General features: G+C 35.2%; 1 pseudogene; it reads right to left on the bottom strand.

Moving 5' to 3' along the window:
• Window positions 1–5,229: 5,229 nt before the first annotated feature.
• LOC107587421 (alpha-1-antitrypsin homolog) lies at window positions 5,230–7,358 on the bottom strand (annotated as a pseudogene).
• Window positions 7,359–7,601: the final 243 nt, after the last annotated feature.

The following is a 7,601-nucleotide window of genomic DNA, read 5'->3' as shown; positions in this document are numbered from 1 at the left end:
TCACATTATTTCAAACAGGGCTAATGATAATTATCGTGATATAATTTTCCTCGATAAAACGATGATAAGAGTTCGATAAATGTTCTATATAATGTTTATGCACCATAAGCGGAACGAAACAGCGTTAGTCATTTGAACCGCGCCACGCGGCGCATTAATCCACTTGGCTCAAAGTTCAAACGGCAGCACAGCTTGAGCTTACTACAGCAGATGCGTTTACTTGATATTGACTGATATGAAAAATTATTATTGATATCGACTGATATGAAAAATTTTATAGTGATAATTTTTTTAGCCATATAACCTAGCCCTAATTTCAAATCACATTTCAATGTAATATTTAAGATCTGACATGAACTGTCCCATAAATGTTGTTTCTAATAATAAAATAGCCTAATATTTCAGGTTGGGCCATGTGCATGCATAATCCCAAGCACGCGTCTCAGGACACTGACTTTGTATTGGAACTGGAGCTTCTAATGCAGTGACACAATGGCTTTACCAATTCGGGATTAGCTCTTTTTAATTAGAAAGTGGGACTTTTTCCGCAATATTGCATGATGCACTTTTTCCCATTCATAATATTAGTAAACCATCTTGGTATATATAGTCTTTGGTCGTACACACGTTTCACAGGTGTTGGCAAATATCTTTGTAGCAGCATTGAAAAGAGTTTACAGTGATTTTGTCAGGCAGTTTCACACGTTGATCTGATACATACCATTTCAAAATGTATGGAAGCATTTTCAGGGTTCCCCACCATACGCGTTGGACTGCAGTGGAAAACCTATTACTCCTTGCAACCCTCCAGTCTGGCTTCCCTCTCCCCCTCTTCCACCCACACATTGCTGCAGATGCAACAGGAGGGAGGGAGGCTAATGAAATAATTCAGGCGGTCTCTTTCTACACTGCAGTGGAAGGGATTGACAAATGCTGGTGTAAATCACTTAGCTTGAACCATACCAACAAGCAGCAGTTAGATGTAAATATCTTCAAACATTTCATTTTCGTTTTCAGCTTTCAGTTTGTAGCCAAAAAAAGAAAGAAATGTTCATCTTGACTACAACCTTGAAGATTATTGATCAGTAATTTTCCAGTGCTGCCTTAGGAGGACAGTGCTGTTGACACCTAATCGATACCATTCAACAGGCAGGAGTATGAACAGCGCCCTTTTCTTCTCTCGCTTTCTTTTGTACTGTTCATTTCGATTTAGAAGACCTTAGAGGCCTCACACATTTTTCACACAGCCTGCATTATTTCTTTTCCTTGTGACAGACATAGCTGCTTTTGTATATAGATCAATTTTTCTGTTTTTGTTACACTGATGTAAAGTTGCACATGTGTGTATTTATGCTGGCTTCTTTGGTTATTTGGCTAATTTGACCTGCCTGCTATTTTGTAATTTACTGTGCACATATTTTTTGCACATATGTATTTTTATTATTACCTATGGTTTCACATTAGTTCATGACTGATGAAGAAGTTTGCATCTTAATAAACGTATTAAATTCTAAATGTAATACTTAAAACCGACTCAAACCACATGCAGAAGTATTTAATAGTTGGTGGCCTAAAAAACAATGTGTTAAACTGTTTTTATATACTTAGATATTGTAGCGAATCAGCTCATGGGAAATATGAATAATTAATCATAACTAGTTATAATTAATTATAAATATTTAGATCCGCTGTAGATATTTAGCTGACCTCTCAGGGTGTGTGTCTGATTGGTCCAGACGCTATAATATATTTTTAGAAATATTATTATTATTTATTAGAAATTGAACCAAAATGTCAATGTAAACTATATAAGTTAGTTTGAGCACATAAAATGTGAGCTTTGGCTTTACATCGGATGCGATCTACTCGTACAGTGTGAGTTGGTACCTTGTCAGAAATAACACAGTGTATGTCCGGCCTAATGGGATTAGTGTCTATTGGCGATTACATATCTCAAACATTCACTAAACAACATCGGATATTCACAATAACATCTACTGTACAAAGCACTGAGAGGGAGAGCACGGCTAGCAACTGCAATATCGATCGGTCAGAAACCGCTGCTTTTTTTTTCTGTTCCGGGTGGTCTTTTTGACAACGACAAATCAACAACAAAAAAGTTTAAATGAAGTCAGCAAACAGCAAAACAATAATCCTATAACAGTAACTGCATCATTTATTCATGCTGCAATGCAAGCTGTGAACTTACAAAGCCTTAACATTTCCGCAATATGAAATTCTTTGTTCAGACAACTGTGTTTGACTAGTTGGGACAACATTTGGGATAATTCTGTTGGTCTGACAAGGGTTTTTATGTAGTTTCAAGAAAATGAGACCCATGATTGGCCACATAGAAAATTGAGTATTGATTTATTAATAAAAGTTCATTTGAGTTACTTGTGTTCATTTGCAGTTTTTTAAATGTATGTGTTATGTATTTAATTATGCAAGTATACAAATATAAAACATGAAAATTGCAATGCCTATTATCTAGTCTGGATATTAATGAAGCTTGCATGTCACTAGACAAAAATGTATCCCTTAAATCTGTAGTCCACAGCAAACAAAAGCTGTTTTCCACATTATTTGGAGCGGAAAATAAATAATCTGACACTAAATAAACTTAGCTCACTCTGGTAAAAATAAAACTTTCAGTGGTTGAATGGCTGAAGCATCTTTGTCTCTCTCACACATACACACACCCTCTCTCTGTCTCTCTCTCTCAAACGCTCTATCTTTTTTTTCTTGTCCCACTTATGAAGGTTTTGCTCTTGGCGCTTTCTCAGTGGTTGCCGTGGTGATGGGTTTCATTCATGAATCTGAAGAGGCCCCTCCCCTGTTCTCTCCCTGCCCGCCTGTACGCCCCATTGCCCACATACGCATAGCAGCACCACACAACAGAACGACTGACCAAATCCACCTACGCTTAATGCAGTACACATACACACACACAGATTCCGCAGTGCATATGCAAGATTACACAAGCTCATAACACTTCAACATGCACATTTTTGGTGTGTCATGATGAATAATTTTAAATGTTCATAAATATGTATGGCATGCACATTCCACCCAATGCAATACAAACTATGCCAAGATATATGTCTTATTCCTTGGTGCATTATTATTTAACTGACCTTATCAGTTCCCACTTTAGATTTTCTGTAACTGACCTGTTAGTTTTCTTGCTCAGAGTGACAGCTTTAACTCTAAGATAAAAGGCTATATGGATGCAGTTACATGCACATATATAGTACGATTTGCAAATACACTGAAACAAATATCACAATTTCCACACAAAAAAAAAGGATAATGTTACACTGAAGACTGGAAATTCAGCTTTGTCATCACAGGAATAAATTACATTTTAAAATATATTAGAATAATAAACCAACTTAGAAAGATTGTTTTTATGAGTACACTTACACTACTATTCAAAAGTTTTTGGACAGTAATTTTTTTTTTTTAATTCATACTTTTATTCAGCAAGGATGCAATAAACTGAACAGAAGTGGCAGTAACGACATTTACAAAAGATTTCTGTTTCAAATAAATGCTGTTCTTTCTATTCATCAAAGAATCCTGAAAACAAGTGACAGTTTCCACAAAAATATTAAGCAGTTAAAACAGTTTTCAACTTCAGTAATTAGAAGAAATGTTTTTAAACACCGAAAAAGGAAACTTATTTATAGAATTAATTGTTTGAACATATCTTGCCTGCAAACACTAGTCATATTTAGAACAGACGTGGAAGTTGATGGACCTTGAGGAGCAACGTAAATGATACGATTAGCATATTTTATGGTTTCTTCTACCAAATTCGTCTGTGACTGTATTTTTTAAAATACCAATGGTGATTTTAATATTTTTTTTATAATTGTGCTCACAAAAATAACCTTAAATGATATTATGTAGCCTCTGTATAATCAGAACGGTCCTACTATGCATGATAGTCAGTGTGCATTTCTGGTTAGAACAAAAACTTTTTTAACAAACCCAGCAAAAACAAAAAGGTTTGATTTGCATTGTAACACATTGTATATAGCTGCTATTTGCCTGCAAACACTAGTCATATTTAGAACAGACGTGGAAGTTGATGGACCTTGAGGAGCAACGTAAATGATACGATTAGCATATTTTATGGTTTCTTCTACCAAATTCGTCTGTGACTGTATTTTTTAAAATACCAATGGTGATTTTAATATTTTTTTATAATTGTGCTCACAAAAATAACCTTAAATGATATTATGTAGCCTCTATAATCAGAACGGTCCTACTATGCATGATAGTCAGTGTGCATTTCTGGTTAGAACAAAAACTTTTTTAACAAACCCAGCAAAAACAAAAAGGTTTGATTTGCATTGTAACACATTGTATATAGCTGCTATTGTGTACAGGCCAGGATTCTCCGATCTATGTGTGGTAACCTCTATGCTAGATCACTAACGGTGACGTGATGTAGTTTGATTCTGGAGCGCGTGTCGCCCGCTGCAGATTCTCAGGAAATCTGCCAACAGTAGCCAGTTTCTGTGCAGCATTTTCTGTCATTCCTGCAGGGGAGCTGTTCAGGTTCCTCTGGACCTTATTCCTTTGAATCTTCTAGTCAAAAACTGTGGCAGTGTCGTCATTCTTTCGATGTTGCATTGAGGCAAAGCAAAGTCCTTAAAATTAGAAATGTGCCTCCTTTAACATCCTCTAATTGTTTTGTTAGACAGTCATTGTGGGGATGTTAACTCTGATATGACCTACACTTTTCAAAATAAGTCACGATGGTCTTCAGTTGAGCCCAATAAACCTTTTTCAGCTACTGAGATTGCCTGACATGCATGTAAAGATGGAATATATAAAGAGGAAATAAATATTTATATCAGCTCAAATAATAGTGTCCTGTTTTCATTGATCATAAACCTACGTTTTGTGTGAAGACATTTACAGACAAACAACATGAGACGCTTACACTTTTTTTTGTGCCTTTTCCTAAGTATAAGGAAGTTCAGCCTGTAGACACTGACACATGAGACATTATTAAATGATTTAATAACACATGCTGACTATGCGTTTGTGGACAGTAACATCCTAAAATGTTTAAAGCAATAGCTGTACTTTTTACAACACTCCGTCATAATTTGTACAAAATCATGGCAACTTAATGTCAGTTACAGTATGAGTATAAAGGTTGTTGTCATTTATCGGGTCAACAATAACTATCATGAATGGACGATCAAATCTTTAAACTGGTAGTTTTCTCCTGGAGAAATCTATCCTAAAGTCTGGTCTTTCTATTCCTTCCTCATCTACATCAAAAGCGGCTTGATGTTTAACCTGAAAGAAAATCACAGAGTCCATTTCAAATCAAAGTGAATGTATATAGAATATGCTCTATAAATTTCACATTCATTTTCACAAAATTTTCATTTTTGGGTGAACTATCCCTTTAAGAAGTCACTTTTTATTTTAATTAGTAAAGTTTATTTCGTTACCTGTAACATGAACATCTTTACTTCTGAAATTCCTGTGAAGTTGGCCTTATCTGTGAACATGTCAGTCACTTGCATTCCCGTCAAAATATCGCTCAAGGAATATGATGTTTTTAGAGAAAGCTTTGGGACGTAGATGTCAACCGATCTGAAAGACAAAAGCAAAGCGTTCTGATTGGTTATAACTAAAAATGGAAATTAAATATTGACCTTAAAGACCATATTCTTCCACAGTGTTGGGGGTAGTAACGCATTACAAGTAACACGAGTTACGTAATCAGATTACTTTTTTATAGTAACTAGTAAAGTAATGCATTACTTTTGAAATTAGAAGGAAATATCTGAGTTACTTTTTCACATATGTAACGCCAGTTACTTTGTTTCTCATGTATTGACTGACAGCTCTGTCTGAAAGACAAAAGCAAAGCGTTCTGATTGGTTATAACTAAAAATGGAAATTAAATATTGACCTTAAAGACCATATTCTTCCACAGTGTTGGGGGTAGTAACGCATTACAAGTAACACGGGTTACGTAATCAGATTACTTTTTTATAGTAACTAGTAAAGTAATGCATTACTTTTGAAATTAGAAGGAAATATCTGAGTTACTTTTTCACATATGTAACGCCAGTTACTTTGTTTCTCATGTATTGACTGACAGCTCTCCTTTCCTCATGTTGAGAGAAATCAGGAGTAAGTGCAGAGAACATCAGTGAACATGATGTTACTCTAGTTCTAGACTAAATATGGACATGTATTTACTCATCTCACCTGCACAAAAACAGATTCAGTGTTCCTCAAAATGAATAAAAAATGCAACTCGGAATATTATACAAACACGCAATAATTAAATTTGTTAAATAAGACAAACATCATTTATGTATTTTAATCCCATTTTATTAACCAAAGTCTTTGCTACTGACCTTCCATGATCCAATTCAACCATACTAAGCAAAAATGACACATTTGTGTTTAACTTTTTTTATTGCTAAATAGTGTTGAACTTTCTTCTCCTGCATCATATTCTTAATGCAATTTGTTTGAGCGGCGCCATCTACTGTACAGACGTGAATTTACATTTCCCTCAGCCTGAGGCATATTCATTTCACTTCTGTTGTGAAAGGGCTTTTACATTTGTAAAATATTTTTTTATATTAAAAACAAGCCCTGCCAAGATTTAAAAAGTAATGTAACACATTACTTTCCATAAAAAAGTAACTAAGTAACGTAATTAGTTACTCTTTTAGGGCGTAACGCAATATTGTAATGCATTTCTTTTAAAAGTAACTTTCCCCAACACTGTTCCTCCACCTTTCTATATCTCGTCGATTAATAACCTTTTCCAGCTTAGTGACTGAATTAACTGGGAGTGCTAGAAATAAGGAGTAGGGGTTGTTGTAGTCCAGAGACAGGACTTCAGTGGAGATTAGCGTCATTAAGGATTTTGATGTAATCTTTTTGATATATAATTAGAACTGTGGTTTCAGCATCTACGTGGAATTCAGCCTCATGAGTAAATTTTGGGTCAAACGGCATAGTCCATTTTCCTGGAGAAAAAAATAAGAGTGGAGTTATTGACATTTGAAACCTGAAGAACAGAATGGCATTACTAGTACAGTTTGTGACTACATTGTGTCCAGTTTGTTTACCTTTAAAATATATGTAAATAAGAAGGATCATGGTATTAGCATCCAGATATTCAACAACTTTATTTTCTCATGTGTTTTTTCCCTGACATATGTGTTAATCTTGTCTAAAGTAGCAAAGAGGTGAAAATCCACAGGAAAGCCTTCTGGGAGTTGAAACTGCTTCATCTTCTCAGGGAACTCAGGAAGTGGTTTTGATTTGTTGCTTACATAAAGAGCACTATGTACATCCATCTATGTCTACCCTTCTTTGGCTGATTTCTTCAGGAAAGTCTTTTGCACTTCAGTGTTGAAGATCGAGCTGTCATGACCGATGTCCATGAGAAGCTGCTCTTTGGTTTCACCACCAGCTCCTATAAGACAATGCAGAAAAGGACCATGGACACACTCAGTGGAGAGAAAAATATATTCTTGGACTGATATTTGGGCGTTGAGATAAGACTCCTGGAAAGCTAAATAATTTTTTCTCCATAACAT

Source organism: Sinocyclocheilus grahami, unplaced genomic scaffold, assembly GCF_001515645.1.
Source record: "Sinocyclocheilus grahami isolate Dianchi unplaced genomic scaffold, SAMN03320097.WGS_v1.1 scaffold92.1, whole genome shotgun sequence".
NCBI classification, from domain to species: Eukaryota; Metazoa; Chordata; class Actinopteri; order Cypriniformes; family Cyprinidae; genus Sinocyclocheilus; species Sinocyclocheilus grahami.
Note: the sequence above shows the minus strand (reverse complement) of the source record. Positions and strands in the feature narration are given on the sequence as shown.